The following is a 26,540-nucleotide window of genomic DNA, read 5'->3' as shown; positions in this document are numbered from 1 at the left end:
AATTAATGTTCACTCACATGTTAAAGCAAGTTTAAGGGCCTGACAGTTCAGCGACGCAAGGAAAAGTAGACTCTGAGGAATGGCTTAGTGGTAAATTTGAGGTCAGTAAAGAAAGACGGAGCCGCTACCTGCCAGCTTCTCCCTCACCCACTGTGAAAACTGGAGAGGCTGCAAGAACAGTGTGAATCCAGACATCATTCGCACTGTCGGGGCTAGTGTAGTCTCTCAGAGCACTCTCAGCTATTTACACAGCATGGACAGCCTTGCAGCTAAAGTACGACTGCAAACTGAAATCGCTACCAGAGGTTCTCTGTGTAATGCCAATACATTCTGCTGACCAGATCTCCCAACAGGAACACAGGAGCTATTGCGAGGCTCAATTAGTTATGCATTGTGAAACCCTGTGCATATTCTCTTCCCTCCAACATTCTCCAACTATTATCTACTGCAGCTTCACCTTAATAATGTAGCAATGCACTGCCATGTAATCCACTTCAACAAAACCAAACTACAAAGCTAGTCCCAAACAATGCAGCTACATTCTCCACCCAGTCCAGCCAAATCAAACAATGAAATCATCAAGGTGATAGACCATCCTTATCTAGCCAAGTCACACCTGCAGACAGAAGCTGAAACAAACACCTATCGCAACAAGCTGCTTCATCCAGTAAAACCTACCACAGCAGCACAATCATCCCTGAATCCAATTACCCAGTTATATCTCCTCTCCCCTTTCCCCCACCCCACCCAACAAAACAATACAGGCTAAGCCATGCCAGTGCCAATACTGACACACCTCTATCAAAGCAGCGACAGAAATCACCTTTTCCCTTGAAAGGGAAAACATGTGAACACCAGCATACATCAGGATGGAGAGAATCTATCAGAGCAAACAGTCAGGGCTCTGTTGCTTGAAACATTCAAGTCCCACTTGGCAAAGCACCGGAACAGGGCAGCCTTACAGACCACAGCTCAGGACTGCAAGAGGGACACAAATGATCAGATACAAGCCATCTTCAAGGCTACCCAGACAGTTATTGCAAGGCAATTCCATCCCCTAATTTACCATCTCTGCTGCTCACCTGCATGGTCTTAGCCCACAGTTGGCACAAGACAGCTTGCTTCACAGTGAATTTAAGATCAAAAGGGTGAGAGGGTGTACACAATCAGCTACAACAGAGTAACTAACAAAACACAAATGCACATCTTAGCTTACCTTTTGGTAACTTATTCATGAACAATCCCTGTACTTCTATGAACTAGCCACCATATTATTGTACTGGAAACAGAAGGAAAAAACCATCCAAACTAGCTTATTTCTCCTTTATGCCCTTAAATTGCAGAAGCTTGATAGTGACAAGCGGTCAGGTACTTGGAGGTGTACAGCGTTATGGCTGCTTCAGGAGGAACAGCTGCAGTTATCACTGATTCACTTCAGTCTTTTCTCCCTCTTTGAGAAGGAGAATGTGGAGAGATGAAATAAAGGCATACCAAGTAGATGAAAGTATCAAACTTGTGGCCTTACTGTGACACGAAGCATTAAAGGCAAGAAACCTCTTTCTCTGTGTACAAGAAAGAGCACACTTCTTTTTTTCCCACAGCCTTTCTGAGACTGTCAGCCTGTGCTGGACTGAGGGTGGCGAGAGCCGAAAATCAGCATGGAAAAAGAAAAAAGGCTAGAGACCTGCTGCTACAGAAAACAAATGATGACTTTAAACACAAACTGAGCCAGCACCCTGAATTGTACCTGTGGTAGTGGAGTGGGAGAGAAAGGAGAGAGAGAGTGGAGTAAGAGACTGCTCCGGGAAGAGCAGCAGCTTCAGGAAGGACCAAGCACAGCAGCACCAGCAGTAGGAGCTGTTTGAGCAACTGCTCATCCCGACAGCCACCAGGAAGCAAACTCTGCATGTGCATCCACCAGTGGATTCCCTGAGCGACCAGAGAGGTGGGGTAAGGCAATTAATCAACTGACGCGCTCCTTCAGCACAATTTTACTGGGAAGGGCACAGCCTATTTCTCAGACCCTCATTCAACCACATAAGAGGGAAAACAGCTGCACTGGCAAAAGGTGGCACCATGACACCCAAGACACCCCAAGAGCTACCACTGGTTTTCACCATGTGCTGTACTTACCAGTTTTGTTAAGCATTTGCTTATTTTGCACACTTGCAGCTGAACCGCACGTTACTTTTTAATAAGCTGCTGTTTAATAAAGTACATGATTACACACCTCATTGATAAAGAGTACTACTGGGAAACAAGGAGGACGCAGGAAGTGTTATTCAATGCTTTTACTGAACTGTCAGACTCCCTTAAGATCATATAAGAGTAAAAGCAAATAGATAAATTGATGCAAGTATTCTACACCCCACACATCTCCCCATGACACTTGAGGATACGGGGACACAGGACACTCTTCAGTCCCTTGAACCAGTCCCATTTTCTAGTTATGGCCCCTACTAAGGGCTTTTAACTACATCTTTAAATCTGCCCCTACCTCTTAGCAAAAGCTGTCCTCCTCATCCTTTCCCATGAATGCATAAAGCATGTGCTTGTAATACAACTAGTACTGGACTCACCCGCATTCAAATAGGTTTGTCAAAAAAGCCGCATTACTTTCTGTATGCAAAGTGTGTGCTGGACCAAGGAAAGCAACTTAACCAGCCCAAGTCTATCCAACTCTATCCCTTCCAGCCATCACCAGCACTTACAACCCAGCCAAAAACTAACTCTAGAGAAGATATGATTAATTTTCAAGAGACAAGCTTCCTGTTGTAGCCAACCAGGTGGCCACATGCTCACTGGCACAAAGGAGGCAGCAGAGACTGATGGCACAGACATGGATAGGCTTAAGCTGGTTGTTCAAACAACTTGCATCGTTCTCTCACCAGGTCCCTCTGCTCTTTTTCTTAAGCAAGGGCAGGAAATGCATCGGGTAGCTAAAGAACTGCTGGGGCTAAAGACATAGTATCAATACTTGTGTCATCTGGACACAGAACTGCTAGTCCATGCAAGTCGTCAGTAAATGGCCTAACTACCTACTGTCCCGGCTCTTTCCATTGCAGGGTTTGCAGACCTCATCCTTTAATCAAACTACACAGTTATCACACAGCAGACTTTCAGCTGATTTGCTCATGTGCTCCATCTGTCAGAAATGCAGTGGCCACTTGCACCAGGGGCACTTCATATGGTATATGGACCACACTCTAGCCAAAACAGCTGCTGATTTGGGGAAAATATCATGTTCTGTCATTCTGTAGTAAGCCACAAATCCCGTTTACTTATAAATCATTTTCTCAACATCAAGACCTAACTTGTTAATACTAAGCTGATTAGATAGCAACTCGCAGCCAGCCACAAATTTCTAGATGGTCCTAACTTACCCTGAAACAGAATGGACTTTTCTACATTTATGTCTTGGCAGTAAAAAATGATGGCATACGCACAGTCCTCCTCACAGTTTCCCAAAGCCAAAAATTCCTCCTTACGCAGATCAGAGAAAACACTGCTAATCCCAAGTCTGCACAGCATTACTTCTTTGCTCATGGTCTTGTACCAGAAGTGATTCTCAATCAAAAGAATTGAGAATTTGTCACCTAAACTCATTTTGCTACATGAATGTAGGGACTACACAAGCTTCACCAGGCTCGTTACAACCTCCGCAAGGAAAATACCTCCTCTTGCACACATGGTGCATATGCACCTCTCTGTTAACCTCTAAAACACAGGTAGGATATTGCCTGCAACTACCTCCATGCCTTGAAGCACCGAGAAAGGGGCTAAGCAAAGATAGGCTCACTTAAAATTAACACCTTCATGACTTACAAGCACATTGACAGGGAAAGAGTGGGCAAGACTCTATGCCATTACAAGGAAGAAAAGTTCCTTCCTTGGATTAATTTAATACCACAGGATAAACCTCCCAGAAACGGTAAGGACATACTTAATCACCCCTGTGCAAATTCAGTATGCATGGTCATATAAGTGTAGCTCCACTGAGCCTACCTGTGCTGCCCATCCACATATCTTGAGTAAGGCAGTGCAGATATTCTTTCTCCCATGCTTCTCCCCACCAGCTCCTATCACCACAGATGGACATTTCCCAAAAAAACACTCTCCTGAAGTCCATTCAAAACAGGGACAGCCACAGAAAGTCCAACTTTTTGCTCTCCATCCTTAAAAAGTGTAGTCAAGACAATCACTGACAAAGCACAATACAAACCTGAAGGCTCAGAGAATGAAGCGCTTGATGACATTTCTCATGTAACCATCCCCTGCTCTCAGACAATGGTATCTCCATCGACTATTCCTTCCTCCTTCTGACAAGCACGTGGATAACCAACAGTAGCCATGATGTAAAGGCTGTTTAAGTAATTATTCTGTTTAGGTATTTACAGAAATCATTCTAAAACAATCTTTTGCAACAGGCACGTTGTTCACTACACTCATAACCATCACTTTTAAGAGCTGAGAGTAACGCTTTTTGTCAAAAAGACAACTACATATCTGTTAAACTTTATTTTTAGTGCATCTAACAACATTTCAGTGTGTTTTTAATACAATGGGGATGAACAGCTGTCCTAGACAGTTTCTGAAAAACAAAACCAAACCTTGAACTACTTGGTCCACCTGGGACTTGAACAACCTCTTGGCAAATTCTGACACAGTTCCGGAAATCAGTTTGGGGAAAAAAGCCAAAAGAAAAACCCTAAAAAAACCTCAAAGTGTAAGCTACAGCTATCCGCTTCTATACAGGAATGCTATGAACGCTTTCCCTTGCTGCTCACACCATTTCAGCTTCACCAGTATTAGTGGCTTTTGCAGGTGCAGGTCGGCCAGACTGCTGCCAGTGCATTAGGCACACTGTCACGTAACCTGTAGCACACCACAACGTCACACTGACCTCAGCCTCAGCGTCCTCCAGCGCAGTTGCCAACATCAGTTCAGCTCCACCTATGTTAGCAATGCTGGGAGCAGTCTATGTACATTTTGACTGAAGTTTTAAGCACTTTCTGTGGAGCATCACTTACCTTAGCAGCAGCCTGTCTGCTCTAGAGTTCCTACTATTGTTAACACTGATAAAGATCAAAAGCTCTAGCAATAAGGGATTTTTCAAGAAATGTTTTAACAGTATTTCCCTAATATATGACAGGCTTCTGCAGCTTACTACATCATGTTAGCAGTTAACAGCCCCAGCATCAGTCAGCATTACAATCGGGAGTACGGTGGATAACGCTAGAGCTTTCCGCAGGCTGCTTTCATAACTTTGCCTTCTGTCGAAACTTCATCTACTTTTTGGAAAGTAGGTAATGTGTTCGGAGCCAGAAGCGACCTCTTTTCCCTTACTTCTCTGGGTTTATTTTTTCTAAAATTTAAATAAGGACATCAGCATGAACAGCCATAGGTACAAGACACCTGTATCGAGCTTGCCACCAGCCCACTCTTCAGAAACTAATCTGTGGAGAGAGGGGAGAGGGAAAAAAAGAAATAGATGCAGAAATAACGGATGGGAAGACGGGACCAAGGAGACACCAGTTTGTTCTTCAACATGTAATAAGGCCACACTGTTTAAGCAGAAGGCTTGGGAGAAATAAGCCACCTATCAGTTCAGCACGGAAAAAAACAAGTGTTTTTTCTTTTCATTTCAGCATCCCCTCACTAGGCTTCCAGAATGAAAGATAAGAACCAGTCCTCAGGCATAACTCCTCCGGCTGCAATCTTGTCAGTTTTCATAAGCTAAGTGGGGCTGGGACGGGTCAGTACAGGACAGACCTCCTATGAGGAAAACCCAGTGCTACAGCAAGCAATAATTCCCCAGAATGCTGCAAGGGGACATCACAGGCGACATCTGTCAGAATTGCTGGGGGCAACCCATGCACCTTCCTTCACGTTAACCTCCACCTTAACATGTGTCTAGTCTCTCTCTCTCCTCCCAAGTGAGGAGTTTTTCAAGGCTCCCCTAAGCATTGCTACCTTCCAGCACTGCCCGTGAGACTAGTTTCCCTTCAGGACTGCCACCACCAGCTATCCCTCTGCTCTTCTCCCTTACACGAGCCCTCCTCCTGTTTTATTACACCAGGTGTTGGCACCTGGGGAGCTCAGCACTGCAAAGCAGGCATTCCCACGGGGGCAGAGCCAAAGAATTACTATATCCCATGCAACTTACTGCTGGGTAAGATGCATGTTAGGGGTACGTGTTCCTGGTGCATTGAACCTCTCATTTATTTGCTTTTAGAGCCACATTAGGCACGTTAGATGTAGCACGACCTTTAGCAACACAGCGCAGTGCTTCCGTATACTGGTTTCCTAGTCGTTAAATGTAAGATCTTCTACAGAGCAATGACTCTCCTAAGGAGTAAGGCACTTCAAAGAACTCCAGCAAGCAAAGACTGCATGTACACAGTACTCCACGACGCTACATGATTATATCAAAGCTGCTGGGATGAAAAACTGACATTTGATAAATAACATGAGGTCACCTAAAGGATCTCAAAACACTACATGTAAAAATGTTATTTTGACAAGAAATTAAGCAATTGTATAATCAGGTTTATTATCAAATCTCCTGCTTTGACTTGATCTTTTAAAAATATGAAGAGCATGCAATTCCAATTGCTGCGGGATCCTCTCTCACTCAACACAAGATGTACATGTTTCATATTCTTCTAGTTAGCCATGCATGTACAGCAAAGCCTAATGTACTTCAAAGTATTTACTGTACTGTATAAACAGAGTGCTATTTTCAAAGACTCATAACTGTCAAATCAAAGCTAGCTTTCACAAGAACATTCAGAAGCATTTCTGCTGGATGGTGGCTATTTGCCTGACAGTTTCAACTCTCTATCCTCAACCACAAGAAGGTTAAATTTTTTGTTATATATATATATATACACCCCTATAATTTTTTTTAAAGAGACAGAAGAAAGCATATGCTTGCTAACAAGCTGTCAAGTCATTTCGGCCTGAAGTTCTTTACTCCCTTCTCATACATGCATATAAAATACAGTGGAAAACTTCAACTCCGCTAGCAAAAGTTCCAAGAAGAACTTCTCCATACATAAGACTGCCTAAATTCTCCATCGTAACAACTCTCACTGTAGAAGCTGTGGCTGCTCACCTCGACAGGCTACAGCTTTGTTTTATATTACACTGCAAATACATTTCTAATCAATCCTCAAACAAACCCAGATTGGTACGTAGATAAAATACTGCTATTTCACAGGCAGTGGAACAGCAGTATCAAGACACCTGAAGAAGTCAGTTGCTCAAAATGTGGAGACCATAGCTCCAAGCAACCTGAAAGAGGGTCTACTGCTTGATCTTACCCAATACTTTTGTCAGTGAACCACTAAACCAGAGTTTTCCTTCAGGTTTTGCATAATTCTACTGCAAAGGTGGCAAAGATGGCTTCATGCAACATACACAAGCAGACTTACATTCTACAAATTGCTTTAAATCTGTAAGTAACATGGTCAAGTAGATAAATTGCAGGTATATTAAGAGCCAGGTTCTGTTCTCAAGTTTGCCACCAAATCCAACCTAACCTGGTTTTACAAGAGCCCATGGGCCCCAGCCGCTCTACTGATAAGGTAAAACAGATATCTGCACCCTTTGTTCAGAAGGCAGAGAGGACAACAACAGGCACATAGAGACCATCCGGTGACAAGATGGGTCAGCGATTTAAACCTTTGCTCTGCTGCTATGCAGACAGCCCCACCAGAAAGCTAAGTAGCAAGAATACAGTGGCACTGCTTTCTTAAGAGACCAAACAGCCATGAAAACAGGACAACCAGCCCAGAGTAATTGCAAATGCTAAGAGCGGAGCAGGCAGCTGTATGGCTCTCCACGCCTGAGTCACAACTGCTCTGAACTCAATACAGAGAGCAGCAAGCTCTCCCTTAATTCTATATGCAGTCAAATTATCACTTATATCACATGCTCTTTTGCCATAGATTGTACCACTAAGGAGCACTTAAAATCAGTATTATTTCCAAGACTATAGCACCCAATTTTCAGTGAACTCTCAGAGGACATTGCTCCACCACCTCTCAGCCCTGCTTTGTTGAAAGAAATTATGTCACTGGTAAAGCATACTTTCCATTTTCCTTCCTTCAAAAGGATTTCATTGATTCTGCCTAGGCTTTAAAAACAAACAAGCCAACCACCTTACAGTTCCACTTTTCATCTCCCTTCCCTATTCCACAAGCTCCTTCTCAGAGGCCAAACAAGGAAAAGCTCACCTCTGCTTTTAAGTCTGCCTGAAAAAAAGAGATCTTGGAGCATTTCTGTCTACTCTGAAGAGGTAACATTCATTCTTCAGCTATAGTAAACTGCAATTTCTTAACAGTCTTTAAAATAAATTCAATGAGTGTTGTCAAAGTAGATCAGAAACAGAGTGCTGAGATCAGACTCTGCCAAAGAGCAGGTAAAAACGACACACAGAAGTAAAGTAAAAGAAATGTAAAAAGTCCAGTAGCAGCAGTTCACTTTTCACAACAGCCAGTTTGGTAGCTCAGATCAGATTTCAGGATGGGTCTCCAGGATTCACCAGAAACCTATGCAGTTTAATGGCACATCTCACACACTGATCTCAATCAAGTTTCCAGAGAAGTGTGCGAGAACCCCGCAGCAAACCCAGGCACAACAAGCTATTCCCTCCCTCGCTTTCCCAATATAGAAGCACATCTGTTAGAACAGAATAAAAATCAAGGTTTAGACCACAGGCTTAATACCTCTTCCAAAATTTCTACTGTCACTGATTATGATAATTGAATATTCTTCATATTCCTACAGACATCTGATCCTTTTTAACTCTTGTTGAATTCTTGCTCCTGATGATTCTCACAGCATGAGTTTCACTGCTTAATTGCAACCATACTAAGTCTATCATCAATTTACACTACATGTTCTGTATCATCAGTCAGTCTTGAAGCAGCAGAAATTCTTCCACAGCTAAACCACCACACTCTTCTTTTTGCCCTGTTTAAAGCTTCTCAAAGAGGATTTCTCTTTTTATACATTGCATACATGTTCAGAGATGAGAAATATTTTTGGCAAAAAGAACAAGGTAAGCTGAAGGAACAGTTCTCAGGCAAGGGAAGCTGTAACAAATAGGTGTAAATAACATTTAGCAAGTTTAGCAGACTCTTAGGGGTACAGTTAGATAAGCATTCCTTTTGGCAACAACACCAACTTAAAAAACTGCAGCTACCAATATTTACTTCCACCCCTGCACCACACTGTTGGATGTGCCCGTACAACCGTTTGCGTGGCCAAACAGTGAACCAGTTTGGCAAACTGATGCAGGCTAAGTACATTTTTTTTTGCCAGGCTGCTTATAATCCAGGTCAGTTCCTTGATCTGTTTCAGCATATAGCTGCTCCAGCGGCAGTACCAGCGCACTGGTACCAGAAGGACGGTGCAGAGTCAAAACGGGCAAACACCAAGGACTCCTCAAAAGCCAACTTTAGCACCCAAAGAAATGCTCACAGGCATACTAACACTGAGCAGCTAGGCCTATAGGTAAGGGTTTAGTCACAAAGTACAACCCCGCTTCTTCAAAACTGTAAATTAAAGTCAACATTGGAACAGCTCGTTTGGATTCAGCACACATTAAAATATCACCTTACATTTTTTGCTATTGCCATTGAGTTAACTAGCATTGTTAAGACCACATGGTCTTAAAGGTAACTTCACAAATTTCTCAACAGATGGGTTGGGGTTTTTTGCTCTAGTTCAAGATTATCTGGAATTCCTAATTATGAATAAGGTTCCTGTTCTTCTACACTTTATAGCAGGAGATCCAGCTTCAAAATGATTAAACTTTTAAAACAGAAAAAAATTCTAACAGATAAGTAAAGGTACAGGTGGAAAGCTATTTTAAATGATAGGCAGAGTAGTGCTCAGAAAAACACCAGCAATAAAATCTCCTTCCTTTCACAAATTGCTCTGAAAACCTGAGTTAACACCTTCATTTTGCCAGCAGGAAGACTATAGGGACGCCAGCAGAGCTTGTAAGCCGGAAATCCAAGCCCATAGCAAATCTTGCTGGGTTAAAGGACTTCGTATCTATGTAAACAGACCACAGACCTTACTGAGGCACAGAGATTTCTGTGAAGTCCAAGGCCACGCAAACTAGATAGAAGGATTTTATGAAGGCTGCCTGCATCACTCAAAAGAAATTCTGGTAAACTTCTAGAAAGTGGAAGAGATCAAACCCTGCTAGGTAACGCAGCTGACATTTAAGATGGGAATTAGTTTGAATACTCACTTGAGTGTAAATTGCTCCACAGGATAAAGTTGTTGTGGGTTTTGTTTTTTTTTTTGGGGGGGGGGGGTTCCCCCCCATTGAATTTGTAAGAGACCAACAAAATTCCTAAGCCATAGACACAGTTTGTAAGGCAACAGAATTGACACAGCACGACAGGAACTCAAGAGGAAAAAAATCTAGAAAGAAACATGTAGAAATAGGTATGGAAAGTCAACATATTACAGAGTAGCAAGCCTTTTGAATAGCTAGGAAATATGGATCAAAGGTACTCCATTCTTATCCATCTCAAACATATAAACTGTTCAGAAAAGCTGTTGTATATGAATATTTTAGCCTGGTGGCTTATAGTTGCTTTAGTTTCTATATTTGGATATTTAGTGACAAATGTAGTTTCTCTGGCCCTGGACTAACCCTAACTGAAAACAATGCAAGTACATGAACTGTAAAGATGAAATACAAGATGGGGGGAGGGAGGGGGAGAAGCACAGGGAAGAAAGAGTCCACACCCTTTGTATTCATAATATACAGAAGAGATCTACAAAGTTTCTGGTTGTATGAACAGAAACCTATTTATTTTCTTTCACATTTAAATTCAGGTCCTGCCTAGCTTATGACTGTGTTGACCAATAAACAGATTAACTGATAACAAGAGAGGAAAGCAAAATACCTCTCCCTCCCCCCACAAAAGAGACACCTATGCACATCCCCCTAGCCCACAAAAAGATGGTTACAACAGTACTGTCATAGTCTAGCTACTTCCCTCACACCAGAGCAGATCGCAGTTTCTCCCAAAAACATCTTTATTGCATCTATGAGCTAAATAATCTGTATTGGGAAAACTATACTGGGAAGTCAGCAACAGAACTTTCACCAAACATTGCCAAAAACAAGTACATACAAAATACACCCCCAAATTTCTAATGTTAACCTGACCAAAGATGAGCAGCTGAATGGGAGGGGGACTTAAACAAAAACTTGTTTAGGGTGGGGTTTTTTTTGTTTGGTTTTGTTCACACTTATTTAACGTCAATGATTGATTAACATTTTGGATAAAAGAGGTCTTTGTTAGTGATTCAGCATCTCCACCCCTTCAATTAAGGTGTTAAGAGTTCACAACAGTGCAGTGAGACCCAAGATCCTCAGACCCCTCTCCACAAAAAAAAACCAAAAACGAACCCACAACCCAAAAAACATATTTAAAAAAATGCACCCACTCCACTGGGAGAATTCCAAAATCCCGAAACTGACATCGTTGCTAACTCCAAGTTAAAAAAAGAAAGCTGCCTTTCTTTTGTTGTTTGAGGAGGGGCCAGCAAGGGAGACAGGGAAAGAATATGAGCCCTTTAGTCATTTTTATGCTCTGAGTAAGAAAAAAGGACACATTCATTAAAAATAATCTCTTTGGAGATCACTGTTAAAAAAAAAAAAAAAAAGAAAAAACCCACACCACCACACAAGAGAGCCATCATGCCAACTTGTCCAAAATGGCTATAAAAATCTCACCAAAGCAACCTCTGTGATTCCCACGAGAAAGCAGGTCAGTCTGCTATGGGATATGGGCATGTGCACTTCCGCTAGCACAGCTCTGCTGCAAGCGTAGGATGAACACAAAACAACTGCGTGTTATGTTAGCCTCTACTTAACTTCACCAGTTCAACACCTGTAAGACCCCACTGTAGACAGCAATCCGGCATTACAGCCTTGATATAAAGCAGGAGAGAGGTAAACAAAAAGATGACAGGAATAAAGCTGTTTAGGTACGTTAATTCTTTCATTCCATACCCTGTGATTTTTTTTTAAATTTGATTTCATGTAATGCCAACACTTGTTTTTGTAATATTTTGAACAATCGCCAACCAAATACTATCTTCCAACAAAACAGAAGAAAACTTACATCACTTTTTTTCCTCCTGCTTTTAAAGCTTGATACGTTTAAAGGATGCTTCAGAGCATCCTATGATTCTGTGTGGGCTTTTCACAAAGAATTCGAGGACAAAATACTTTGGAGGAAAATAAAAATATTACTGGAACCTCTCAAAACTGGAAGAACCATCTTCCCCGCTTCCTCCAACTGTATTTTGACAGTAGGGCAACTAGTCACCAACAGGGAGGCTTAATGCAACAAACTTGACTTGGCACAACCTTTTCTTTTCTGCCTCAAAGTCAGTGAGGCTAATGCCAAAACTAAGGAGAAGATGTTACTTTACAAGGTAAGAGCTACAAGACTTGATGCTCCTCTCCCAGACAGTGAGGTTCATGGTTATTTCCCGACCAGTTTCAGAGTCCAAGTTAGGTTTGGCATCTGGAGAACAAAAGCATCTTCCCTTTCACGTTGGTGGGCTTTGAACTGTTCCACAATCGGCTCCCTACTGCCACTTCTTATTTCATACTTTCTTTGCTGCATGACAATTTCATGATTTCTCATTTTGTTTACTATTAAACCACTAACCATGTAATCGTCCCACCTTAATATTTTATACCCAGATAACAACCCACAATTGACTGTCACATCGGATTCTTCCCATCTGTGTCTTCATGCTTTGTCTGCTCTCCGAGAGTAACATCCACCTTCCACATCCCAAACCTTCAATTGTCAGAGGTCTTTTTAGTCCCATCATCCAGTCACCTACACAGTGGCCTCAGGGACAGAAAGTTGGACAACACAGAAATCCAGTGTTACCTCTCTCATCCTAGAAGTGGATCCTTGCTGCTTGCATGCATCCACGTGTCCCATCATTTCTCAAATGGGGTCTCCAGTGTTGTGTTATTCCCCTCCGGCACCCAACCCTTAACCTCGTGAACCTGCAGTATCTTTACAGATTTAGCCTCTCATCCCACTGACAGCCTCCCATACACCTCTTTGCAGGAGGCCAGGGCACAGACTCTTCTCATACACACACGCACAGTGGCTCTTCTCTACCTAGCAGAAACACTTCCAAATAAACACATTTCCCCTGCATTATCAGATACTGCTGTTCCCCACGATCCCTACATACAAGATCCCCTCCCACACTCGAAATATCCCACAAACTCCTCTTGAACAACGATCCCATATACCAGTGATGCTACATGCTTAGCTTCCCTGGATTCCTGCTCCCCTGAACTATCTACACCGCTTCCCAGCTCTGGACCCCTACAATTCCCTCCACAGCCACGTGCACCACCTCCCTCGTGCTGAAAGCACTTCCTACCCCATATTCTGGCTCCCAATGTTTCCCCATACCACAATCCCACTCCCACATCCCTTCCTTCCAATCACTCAAGCCCCAGCTCCTCACATTCTCCCATCAATATATCCATCCCCTCATATATCAACTTATTTCCCCCCAGTATACCTCATACTCTGCATTTCTTCATCCACCTCTCTGCACCCTTTCCTGCAGACACATGTATTTCAGTTTTTCCTGCAACAAAGCCCCCCATCCCTTCCTCAGAGCACATCCCAGATGATCCAATGTCCCACGTACCACCTCCCACCCCCTCACTGCATGCATCACCTTGTACCCCACTCACTACATCCCTACCATAGACCTTTGTGCCCCAGCCCCTCACTTCAGTTCCACCGCAGAGTTCGCACACCCAGCTCTCACCCCACTTGCATCAGCTTCTTTCTCCTAGGACAGCCCACACCCCCAATCCCAACAGCCTAGCCCTGAGTTGCAGCCCCTCTTATCTTATGTCCCAATCTCTCACTAGGATTAAAAACTCAGAACTACCCCTCTAATCCACCCAACACCATTCTCTCCATACAGCACAGCCCCTAGAACATCCCAAGCACATCAGTGCACCTCAGCGCAGCACAGAGGACTCCACACACTTACAGCACAGCCTCCCAGCACCCCACATCCCTCCACACAGCACAGCCATGTGGGCACCCAGTGCCACCAGCACAACCTAGGGCACCCCACACATCCCTCCGCACAGCAGAAGCCCTAGGGCATCCCCTGCACCGAAGAGTATCCCGCACACCTCTCCATGTAGCACAGCTCTTAGGGAATCCCATGCACCACAATGCAATGCAATGCAAAGCACTCCATATACCCCTCTATACATCACAACTTCCAGGGCTTTCCGTGCACCCCAAAGCACACCACATGGCCCTCCACAGAGCGCAACCCCTAGAGCATCCCCTGCACCCCACACATCCCTCCACAGAGCACAGCCCCTAGAGCATCCCCTGCACCCCACACATCCCGCCATAGAGCACAGCCCCCGGGGCATCCCCCGCACCACGGAGCACCCCCCACCCCTTCATTCGAGGCACCCCTCAGCCCACTCCTGCACGCCAGGGCATCCCACATGGCCCTCCACAGAGCACAGCCCCGAGGCACCCCACGCACCTCAGAGCATCCTCCACCCCTCGCCACGCAGCACACCCCCAGGGCACCCCACACCCCTCCACGCAGCACAGCGGAGCCCCCGGGGCACGCCGCGGAGCCGAGCAGAGCCCCGGGCACCCGGGGGCCGCCACCAGAGCCGCCGGGGTGCCGCCGTCCCGGGGGAAGCGCTCCCCGCGCCGGCGCCGACCCCTCCCCGCGGCAACCCCCCGGTCCCCCACCGCCCCGGGGCCTCCCCCAACTCTCAAACTTTGGGCGGGCGGCGGCGGCCGGTGCCGGTGGTCGCCCGGTACCCGCCGCGCCGCCTCCCCCTCACTCACCGCCAGGCCGTGGGGGAGGGGTGGGGGCCGAGGCTCCTCTCAGCCCCGGGCGGGAGGGGGCGGCGCAGCGTCTCCCCCCGGCGACGGCGGGTCCTTCCCCCTCCCGCAAACACACACAGGCTCCATTGTCCGCCAGCGCCTCCCCCCCTCCTTCCCGCACACATGGTACCGCCCACCGCAGCCCCTCTCGCCCGCTCCCCCCGCCCGCTCCCCCCCCTTTTCCCCACACCGTTTCCCCCCCCCCCCCCGCCTCCCCCCTCCCGCCGCGTCCCGCAACCCGGAGAGAGGAATGGTACCGCCCGTCGCGCGCGCCCCGCCCCGGGAATGGTACTGTCCCCTACTCACTCCGCCGGCGGGACCGCCTCTTACTCCCCGTTCCGGGCAGTGGTCTCGCCCGGCCCCCCCGCCCCGCCCCTCCCCAGCGAGAAGGCGGAGACTGTATCCCTTCCCCCTCGCACACACTCTCCTCCCGCCTTCGCCTACACAGTGGTAGCAGCCGGGATCTTAAAGGGACAGGCCCGCCGCGGCGAGCGCCCCGCGGGAAGCACCACCCACCCCTCCCCGCTCACCGCGGCACCGCCCCCGCCATTAACATAGCCTGTCCCCCGCCTCGGGGCGGCCCCACCCCTCCTCCCCTTTTAAAGAGACCGCGCGCCCAGGGCGCTTCTTAACGGGACCGCCCCTCCCGCGCACTCCTCCCCCCCCACCTCCCCTCCGCGGAGTCGAGCGCCGAGAGTACAGAGTACCCCTCCCCGCGCCCCGCTCCCCGGGCGGGGCGGCGGGGGCGGGGGATCCGCGTGCCCCGGTGCCCGCAGCCGCAGGGGAGGCGCCCGGTGAGGCGGGGAGGGGCCGGCGCGGGCCCCTGTCAGCGCGGGGCGCGGGACTCGGTGCCCCCCGCCCTGCCTCGCCTCGCCTCGCTCCGCCCGAAGGCGCGCGAGCACCTCTCGCTCCCTTGAGGAGGCGCGCGGGGCCCGCCCCCTAACGGCACCCCTAACGGAAACGGCGCGGGCCCCGCGGGGAGAGGGGGCGGACGCCCGCCCGCCGCCAAGCCCTGAGGCCTTGCACGGCCCCCGAGGGAGGCGCACGGCGGGGCCCCGGGGGCTGCGGGAAGGTGGTTGCCAGACCCAGAGCGGGTGCCCGGCCAGCCCACCTCAGCACCGTCCTGCCCAGGGGAAGCTTGCGCCATAGCACCTTCGCCGGGCGCGGCCTCAGCCTCACGGCAGGCGCCAGCTGCCTGCGGAGGGGCTTCTATACGCTGAGAAACCGAGGCGGACACTGGGCGTTGCAGCCAGCCACCGGCAGAGTCGTCATCCCGAAAGGGGCACTGCCCAGAGGCACTGGCTGGCGAGTAGGCAGCACCTTTCTGGAGGGGCATGTTCACTCGGCCCACTGACACCAAGCATGGAATTTCCCTTCCACAATCTGCTGAAGAAGGAAGGGGACGGCTGGCCATCGGCAAGGCAGGAAGAAAGCGGGAGGGAACTTCTGGAGGAGAAGCACGTTCCTCCTACCTGGTGGCTGAGCAACTTGACTCTGCCCCACCAGCTGCCAGCGGGTTGATGGAGCTGCTCTGAGAGATCTGAGGGCCTTTTCTGATGAGAGAAAGCACCGGGTTAAGCAGCAGCTTGCAAACTAAACAGGGAGGAACCAGACAGTAATGACAAACAGACACAACCTATCAACTCCTAAATATGCTCAAGGGCCCTATCCTGAACAAATGCTCCATGTTTGGGGGATTAAACATCAAATGGAGTTTGAAACCGGCTGGCAGTTAAGAGTTTTGAAGATTTGTAGCAATCCCCCGCCCTTTTCAGTCTGCGACTTACTCTGTGAAAAGACCGCTTTCGACATCCACTAATCCTCCTCCTTCACCTCCACAAAATGTTCTTAAAATGGGCGATCTTGTGGGTTATAAGGAAGAGCTTTCCAAACCACCGGTGACACACAGATGCACAAAACTGCTGCAGCCAAAGAGAAAGCAGGCCGATCGTTTTTGCATATCCGCGATGCCTGAATAACCTGTTTTGCCAATACAACAGAAGTGAATAGAAATGCAGAGTGTGTTCTCCCTCTCCCTTTATCCTCAGACGACCTACTCTTTACCCTGTCCCACTTTGAAATAACCCAGCACTTTGGAAGAAGACCCTTTCAGCACTGAACATTCACGCTGACAGATAAAACCACCTCCTCTCTGCTCGGCCCTCAACCGCTAAGGGGCTTTTTCCTCTTTTTGTCCCTCTCTTCTCCTTGCCTTGTCCATGCCCACTTGGTAACATCTTTAAAGAAATCTTTACAGCTTCCTGAGCACTGCAACAGTGGCTAACTGAAACCAAGAGATACTCTTTCTTGAGGGGGATACTTCTTAACAGTGGTTTTGGATCCCGTCTGACTTGCAGGCCAGAGCCCCTAAACATCTCCCGCTGGACAGACTTTCAGCCCACTGATGCCTCTCGCTTGCTTCTCTCTGGTACTTTTTCCAGACAAGTTTCTTGGGCAACAAGTTCCCAGGACCTGGAGGTGGAAACCATTGGTGTCTGGCTTCCAACTCATCCCCCGACGCTAGCCCTACCCATACCTTTCCACTCATCACGGCACCAGTTGCTAAAGCTGAAGTGTTGGTGAAACCTGACTGATCAGCTCCACTTGAACCACCACCTTTGTCACCATCAGTGCAGCCCACTCCTTTACCTGACGTATAAACCTTCTCTGTTTTTACATTGATATGGGTCTGTCTTTATACAACACCTACAACTCCCCCTCTCCTTTACGCATCCCACACCACAGAGGGCTCGGTGGACTGAGCCCAGGAAAGGCTGCAACAGCAGCAGCTGTACAGAGTAGACCGGCCAGATCTGTGTAAGGAACAGATACGCCTCGAGGTGCTTTAGACAGAGGACCCAGTCCCACTCTCACTGACATCAGGGAGGGACCCATCGTGGTTTTGCTTAAAAGGATGTTTGTTTCCCCTGGGCAGCAAAGACTGGGATTTTTCTAAGGAGCCTAAGGAAGCCAGGCACCCAACTTCCGCTTCCTGAAGGTACCTTTGAAAATCGTACCCTGTGCTTCAATCCTGACATGTGCAACAGCAGAGATAAAATACAAGGTGTTAGCGGACTGCCTTTTTTGTTCTTCTCCCTCCTCTGACCCGGTACTTCGCTGTCTTGTCCCTCGTGGAGTTAGACGGGGGGGAAAAGGAGCATAAAATGTTTCTAGTTTGCAGATGCTGTGGTTCCTTCAACTCCCCTCCCATCCCCCCGACCCCATCCCCCCACATTTCAAACAGTTATAAATGACTGTGCAACTCTGCAGGCAGCGGTCTCAAATAACCACACCAAGCCTCTCCCCTCCAACGGCTTTATGTCTCTTCCTTCCTCTCTTTGGGGCTCCCAGTAGCAACCATCAAGGTGTTTTGCATCCTCTCAAGAGTTAAGTTGCTACTTCACCCACCACCTCTGGGAATCTGCCACAGTAAACTGCCACGAGCAGTGAATTCCCAAGGCAGGGATTCTCAGCTGAGAAATCCCTCCTGCTGTCCTTGAAGGGTTTTACCATGGGAACTGACAACAACAGGCTCCCAAATGATCTTAACTGCGATGACAGGTTGAAAGGCAGGATTTCAGGTGGTAGAGCCCCAGACCACAGGACTGCCACTGCCAACCTCGAGAGCATCCCCCTGTATTGGGGCTTTGCCTTCCCTCGGCCAAGCTCGTAAAAGCTGCCCCAGAGAAGCCAGCTGTCCCAGCTCTTTAGAGCACTCCGGCAAATCCAAGAACATCTTGGAAACATTACAGCTCTCACCACGCTGCATACACTCTCCTCACAATTCCCTGGCTGCGGCAGGGACAGAAGATCAGCCTTTCTATTCAAAAGCAGGGTCCTCTTACATCAGAGCGAACCAAGCCGAAGGAAAGTTGCTACAGGAGCTCCAGTTCTGCCGAGCAGACAGATCAGACGAGATAGGCCAGCCAGCAAAATACATTTGCATTACACTTTCTATATATGGTTCAGAGCATGGCACACCCCAATCGCGGCTTTTATTCTCTTTAAGGGCCTGGCCCTGCAAACACTTAATTTTACATATCTAAGTAGAGTCCCACTGAAACACAATGGAGCTACTCATGCAAATAACGTTAAGAGCGTGTAGGGCTGTGGCTCCGTTTCACTATTCCATCTGCAGCAGACACGGTTTCAGAGGATCCTGCCATGCTCTCTCACACTTACTGCTGCTTATTTGTGCCAGTTAAACTATTTATGTAGCCACACTCATAGGTCAGCTGTTTAAATGATCCAACTTTTGTTTTAAAAGCCCTACTACCAAGAACAAATCCTTAATGCCAGACCAGCTCCAATGTAGATTTCATCCCCACAAGCAGCTGAACTGGCACAACTGGAGGAGGTGGAAACATCTGAGGAACAGGAACTTTTGAAGATGGGATTGAGGGCAGGCGAAACGGCGACAAGGAGCCTTAGCGTGTGAAGGCTGGAGGCATTACTCTCTTCTGAAGTTACACCCTGCTCCTGACCATCCACTCTCTGAAGCAGAGCTTCTTCCCCAACCACGCAGTCATTCCACACGAAACAAGTTTCACCTCAAATGCAACAGCAGATTGAGCCTTTTCAGTCATGAGTGCTTAAAACCCTTCCCTCAAAAAAATCTGTCACCATTAAGCAGAACCTGCCAACAGTTACTATACCCAGGATCAGGGATATGCGCTCCTCCTTGCACTTAAAGGATGTAGTCACCATGCGCGTCTGTAGCCAGTACACCACTTCTGCAGTCGAAGGATCCCTTGCTATTAGCTTTGACATGGCACATTTGGGCCATGAAAAGTGTTCCCTACAATTTTTTTTCCGTTTATGGGCTATTTTATCTCTAGCAACTCTGTGCTGAAATTGCATCACATATTTCCTGTCTGCTGAGGCAAGATTTCCCTCTTTCAGTGTGATTATAACCTTCCAGCAGGGAAGCTCCACTAACTCCTTAAGAGCTTTGGTCTCTTATACTGCCTCCCAACTTCTGCATTCATGTACACCTGCGCAAAGTGGGTGTAAAACGCTATCACTGTTGGAAGTGAAGAACACACATCATTAGGAGGATGTTTTGCTTTGTTTGCTTAGGTTTGGGGGGGGATTGCCCTCTTTTTGCTCTGGTGTAAATGATCAGAGGAGCTGCAGGATGAGAGTGAGATCAGGCTCTATGAAATGTTTCTTACCAGCTTTGAGTTTTACATGGCTGTGCGCTCTAATGAGCCTTCTCAAAAGGAAACAACCCATTTCTGTAAGGAATCCAGGTGATTACGGTTCGCATACCGCCGTGATCTCTCTGCATGGGCACAGGGGAGCTGCTTTCATGAATCTTGCTGCAGGATGAAGTCTAAAGCTGGACAGTGTGAAAGAGGTGGGAAAGGACCACAGGGAAGGGTAGTTTAACATCCACTGTTAAGTTGGAAAAAAACCTTCTTTCAGAAAATCTTTTATTTATTGTAAATCATTCCTAAAAGATTAGGAAATCAGCCCTGGGGGAGGGGGAGAGATTGTTGTGGCTTGCTTTCTAGTTCAGTGTCTTTTGGTATTAGACATTACCCTGAGTCTCCCCAGTTTTGCCAAACCTCAGTCCTGCAAACACCAGAGAACTTCCATGACTCAGTTTGGGTGAACAGTCCCTCTGCACCCTGACTTGTGCAGGACTTCACAGACTTGCAGAGGAAGGAAATACATATATATATATATATATATATGGATCAATGTCAGTACCCATATATACACACACACACATATATCTCCCCCACAAAACACACATACACACACCCCTACCTGTCCCTGCTGCTGGCGTAAGACCACGTGTAGCTCACCTATACTGATTACTACTGCCTCACTGGCTGCACGGCACACAGAGCTCTGTTAGGAAGGAGACTGGCTGATGGATCTGACCAGCACTGGCTGCACAACATCACCCTATGGCAACAATGTACAGGTGATGGCAAATTCACCTGGGCAAGAAAGGCTCTCACTTTTCCTATCTACATTGAAAAGAGAGAAACGGTTGATCTTGTTTTCTCTTATTCGCACATGAACATCCAAACTGAGTCTTAATCAAGTTTGGGCTGGAGCATGGAGCTGGGCCTATGGTTAAAATACTCTTCTGGATCTCCAGAGAGCCTTCTAGTTGATCTGTCCCCCTTCAAGACATTATCCCACATCAAAACTCTGACGCGATGAACAAATCCCACGTATGATAACATTCCAATTGCAGGAAGCTCTTGCCGTATTTAGAAAGTCATTTCTCAAGGCAATAAGCAGGTATCAGGCAAATACCACGCAGCCATAGAGATAAATGCTCAGCTTTATCTCCTGTGATAAAAAAAAAAGGGAGAAAAAGAAGGAGGAGAGAAGAGATACTGAATCAGAAGGGAAATCAGGTAAACAGAATCTGTGGAAACATATGCTCACGCAACACATGAAAGATATGAATCCATACTAAACAAAGGTGGGAAATTTTGGCAAACGGGAGACTCCAAAATCAATGTTTGCCCAGGAACACTGCTCCCATTACACTGACGGGGAACTGCTAACACACAGCCAGTGCTGTGGTGCTGCCAGGAGAATTTGGCTGTGGAATTGCCTGACCCTTGAGCCTTTTAAGACCCTCAGCCATGCCTTTACACTCCCTTTGTATGTGTATGACTACCTTTGATTTCAATGAGAAAAGACATGGTAGCAGTCCAGAAAATTGCCAGACTTCAGCCACCTGCTGAGCCTAGTCCAAGATGGCAAGCCCTCTTGCACAGCCACGCAGCTACGTACTCTGCAACGCCTGCCCCACAGCGCCAGGGCACACACATGCGCTTTCATGGTGTAAAGCCAACCAAATGAAATCTTATTCCCAAAGGAGTGTTTCTGAGAAAGCCATGACCAGCTGAAGAAAGCACCTTTCATTAGGAGTGTCCTTCTCATGGGATAAATAGAAGGAGGCTAAGGCTGCCCTCAGACAGACAGAAGAAGTCATCTGTCACCAACACATACAACAGCTCTCTTGGCATAACAGGCTTTTTGTGCCTTCCAGTGCTGCTCCTCCAGCATCCAGCTGCTCAGGGTACCCACCTGCTGTACAACAGGGCAGCAGCACAGATGGGTTACAGCTATAGCTGCCCCTACAGTCAGTGCACAGGTGTTTGAGGGGAAAATTTTGCTCCTCTCTCTCCTGCAAGGCTACAATAAAATAAAAATAACTTCAGCATGGTTTCCTCTCTAGCTTGCACACAAAGAAGAAACCAAGCCCCGACTGTACAACAGACTGGCCCATTAAAGCGAATGGTTAAATTCTTGCTATGAAAAAGTAGGCGTTGTTGTCTGTTTTGTGAGGCAGAAATCAATATTCCCGCCTCCTCTCCTTCTGTTATTTCACCTTGAGATACTCATGCTCAGATAGATGAGATCTGAATCTTACTCACTGTTACTGCAACTTTTCTCTCTCCAGCATTTCACAGGGTCACAGATGTTCTTGGAGTCCTAACCTGCCTGTAATTTACCACTCAGCTCCCTAAACTGAACACCACTGGTGACTGAAGTAGTGACTGATTTTCCTTCCAAATCACACCATTGTGGCTATTTCTAACTATTTATCTACACCCTTCATCTCAGTCATTTTGCTCCCTGTGTGCCTCAATAACAACCCTCTCTCCACCACAGCCTCTTTCTTCTCTGGACCCCTATAATTCACTCCCTGGGGCTAGCCTCTTCCATACCACGGCCATCTCATATAAATGATGTTTTATTGGGAAATGCCCCTTCTGCTCTCTGTCTCCCTTTAATCTAACAGTGGGGGGGTTAGCTTGCTTAAGTCTACAAATTTGGGGGTGAGGGGGGCGAGGGGGGAAGAACCCGGATGACTGATGCTCAGCCCAGGTGAGTCTGAAGCAATGTTGGCTGGGGAGAGACAAGCAGGATAAAATAAGCCAGCACCATACCTCAACAGCTGCTCCTTTGACTAGGTTTCCCTTCGGCAGCTCGGATTCTGGAGCCTGGACCATTCCCGCAGATCAGGTAGCAATAATGCCAGGCTGACTGGGCTGTTCTGATGAATCCTCTTGGATGCGGCTCTGTCTACTATCATGCCTGCCTCTGTCACCTAAGGATTAGACAACTGCAATATGGTCTGTTTGGCACCATGCTTTAAATCCATTCATAAACTGAAGGCAGTGCAGAATTCAGCACTCTGTTAGATAAGCCGTGTCTCTCGCCCACGATCATTCTCACATTTGTGCTCCATTTTTGTGCCATCTGACCAGTGGTTTCCAGACAGATTTTAACACATTCCTGTTGACCTCTAGCGCCTTGCATACCTGAACCCTTCCCACCTGAGAAATTGGCTCTTATATTTCCTAGAAGCTGCAGAAAAGACATCGGGTATTCTGGTATTCTCACACAGGTACCTAGGAGAGTAGAGTTGAGAGTTGTTCAGTCTTTAATTTGCCATTGTTTGCTGGTGACAGTCTGATGAAATTGCTTGAGTTATAATGAAGACAGTTTTCATTATCTGTCATTTAAAAATGTCAAGGGAGCTTAGACTGAATGGATAGGTGCTACCTGTTGTTTCAAATAGCTTTTGATGAAGGAAATACATTTCAAAAGTACCAGCCACTGATTTACAGGTGCTGTACAAAGATTACATAAAACAGCGAGATCCCTCCAAAGAAAACAAGCAGATTTCCCCCTTGCTCTTCAGACACTGGCTTATCATCAGTGCGGTGCTGACTTTCTTCTGCAGTAATCATCGGCGGCTTTCAGATCTGCAAGATCCTGGATGATAGAAGACAATACCAACAAAACCAGGATTCTTCATTATTAGAGGGCACTCGAGAGTTTTGGCTACGTAAATGCTTTGCTCTCATTCTTTTGTGTTTTTACTTGTGCACTTTTATGGTGCAAACTCTGGACCACTTTAGCAACAGATGTCATGACTGGACGTAGTTCTGCCCAAACATGTTGCTAGTCCCTCTCTGCTGAAGGTGTTGGCCTCTCACAGCTGAACTGCAATAACAGACTGCGTAAAAGTTCCTAGTCCATCTGAGCACAAAATCTGCCAGCTTGTTTTAAATCATATCTGTTTATTCCCTAACATGAACATATCTGCTTACAATACCTGCCATGCAGGTCCTGAGAGACACCTAGGACAGCATGTTTCTTTTCTGTCTAAATCCTTGTATTTTAGAGCATCCATTCAACATGTGAGATGGTGCTGCATAGGGGCCCCGCCTTGGTAATGTAACTCTGATGGGACACACTCCCTGTGCCTTGGCTTGCTTACAAGATGGGCTGTTCCTACACACAACCCGTACCTTTTGCCCGTCCTTCCTGTCAAACCAAGGCAAAATGAATGCCAGCAGCCCAGCCAGCATGCAAGGAATGCAGGCAATACTCTGGCTACAGTGTCTTTAAGAACCACTTGCATTTTCGGTAATTGCTTTTATATGGGTATCCAGCATCAAAGAGTGTAGCATTGTGCTGGTTTGGGCTGGGATAAAATTAATTTTCTTCACAGTAGCTAGCATGGGGCTATGGTTTGGATTTGTGCTGACACCAGTGCTGCTAACACAGGGATGGTTTGGTTCCTGCTGAGCAGCGCTCACACAGAGCCAAGGCCTTTGCTGCTCCTCACACCACCCCACCAGCCAGTGGGCTGGGGGTGCACAAGGGGTTGGGAGGGGACACAGCCGGGACAGCTGACCCCAGCTGACCAAAGGGATAGTCCATACCATATGGCGTCATGCTCAGCCTATAACTGGGGAAGCTAGCCAGGAGGTGGGATTGCTGCTGGGAAACAAAGTGGGCATTGGGTTTTGGGTTTTTTTTTTTTTCTCTGCTGATGGTGAGCAATTGCATTTATGCATCACAGCATCATTAATTATTATTATTATCATCATCATCTTCCTTTGTAATCCTATTAAACTGTCTTTATCTCAACCCACAAGGGTTTTTTCCCATTCTCCTCCCCATCCCACTGGGTGTCCGGGGGAGAGAGCAAGCAGCTCTGCGGTGCTTAGCTGCCGGCTGGGGTTAAACCATGACAAGCATATAAACATTTAAATGCTGAAGCACAGGTACCCTCCCCTTAAGAACCAGACAACTGCTGCTGCTTTGTCCTGTTAACGCAACTTCAGCCTGCCTGGGTCCCATGCAAGTCAGCTGGCTTCTTCTTCCAGGTCCCTGTGTTCCTCGTGTGCAGAGACTGCAGTGTCACCCATGGTGTACTAGCTTTTGGTGGTGTATATGATGTTCAAAACTAAGATTTGAGGGTAATGAGAAAGGAGAGAAGGACAAAGCCTTAGGATGGTGGACTCTTAAGTCACAGATGTGAGGAAGAAATAAGAGTTGTTCTGAGACCAGATCATTTCCACGTCTTGTTTCCATTAGGCCAGTGTTTTCCAGGCACTTAACTGAGCCATCCTTACAAAGCATCTCCCAAAGAAAAGGGTTTATGTTCCTGGCAACACGTTCCAAAAAAACATGTCCCCAGCTCCCTGCTGCCATAAGCAAGCACAACTCCAATGATTTCAATAAAGCTGCACTTTCTGTGGCCCTAAGGCTATAACACTACAGTAAACAAAGCCAAATACCGTAAGCCAGATGCTTTAAGGTCTGAATTCAAGTTTTCAATGTCTTACACAAATGGTTCACCAAAAGATGGCTGAACCCACAACTTCAGCTGGCTGTCACAGAGCTCCTTCACCAACTGGCAAACATGGATCCCAGGGCCTCATCCTGAGGCAGAGTGATGGCTGGTGGACCTCAGCCTGCCCCTCACGGGCACTTCCCCCTGAAAGGGCAGCGGTACCTTGCTCCTCTAGGCTCTGTGCTGCGTTGGCACTCCCAGCCTCCCTGCTGAGTCCTCTGCCCTCTCCAAAAGGAAACCCCGCACCCCACTCTAATGGCCACAAGGACAATTTTGAGCAACAAAATGCTGATACCAAAACCAAATGACCTTACAATTTCAGCTGCTTACCACTCTGGTTTCTTCAATTCCCCATCATACAGCTTGTTTTCCCTTTACATCGAAAACGTCCAAACACCGCTCACTCCAAGCAAGGGAGAGCTCAAGGCTGCTGCCTTGAGCCTAGGTTTGGGATCCACGGGCATATGCTGAAAGCAGACCTGTGGCTCAGACGACAGCATACATCCTGGATTAAGAAGGATGTAATGCCAGATAGTTGCTCAGGACTGAGCGAACACAGTAAGTGAATGGGCTTTCCAGCTTCAGAAGTGGTCCCCGAAGGCCAGCAGTAAGGGACTTCGGCTTGATAATATAGTCTGGGGAACGTACTGCACACAGATCCAGTGAGTAATGTTGAAAATCCATAGGCAAAGGAAATGTTTTAAAACAGAGGAGGAAAATCTACTTGAAATCAATACCATGAAGGTCTCTAAAAGGAAACACTCTGCAAAAAAGGACGCATTTGCCACATATAAATCTTTAATGATATCTTGTAGTTCTAACGAAGCCTTTTTAAAAAAAAAACAAAACCACAAAACAGATACTGTAATACACCTGATAAAGCAATTGTCCTCACATGGCAAAATATGATTTTCACACCTGGTAAATGAAATGACTCTGCT

The 26,540-nt window shown here is 47.0% G+C and overlaps 1 protein-coding gene across 13 annotated transcripts in view; it reads right to left on the bottom strand.

Moving 5' to 3' along the window:
- BCL9 (BCL9 transcription coactivator) overlaps positions 1-26,540 on the bottom strand; it is a 60,478-nt gene that overhangs the window by 15,340 nt on the left and 18,598 nt on the right. For 3 of the 13 annotated variants that reach the window (XM_054844189.1, XM_054844265.1, XM_054844272.1), the window contains exon 1: positions 12,951-14,422. The exons of 5 other annotated variants lie outside the window; for them this stretch is intronic. The gene's annotated coding sequence lies outside the window, so the exon portion shown is untranslated. Of the gene's footprint in view, positions 1-12,773; positions 12,806-12,950; positions 14,423-14,927; positions 15,060-15,272; positions 15,308-26,540 lie in introns of those variants that run through there. 5 more of the 13 variants (XM_054844198.1, XM_054844281.1, XM_054844207.1 and 2 more) reach the window with 4 other exon arrangements.

Source organism: Grus americana, chromosome 1 (assembly GCF_028858705.1).
Source record: "Grus americana isolate bGruAme1 chromosome 1, bGruAme1.mat, whole genome shotgun sequence".
NCBI classification, from domain to species: Eukaryota; Metazoa; Chordata; class Aves; order Gruiformes; family Gruidae; genus Grus; species Grus americana.
Note: the sequence above shows the minus strand (reverse complement) of the source record. Positions and strands in the feature narration are given on the sequence as shown.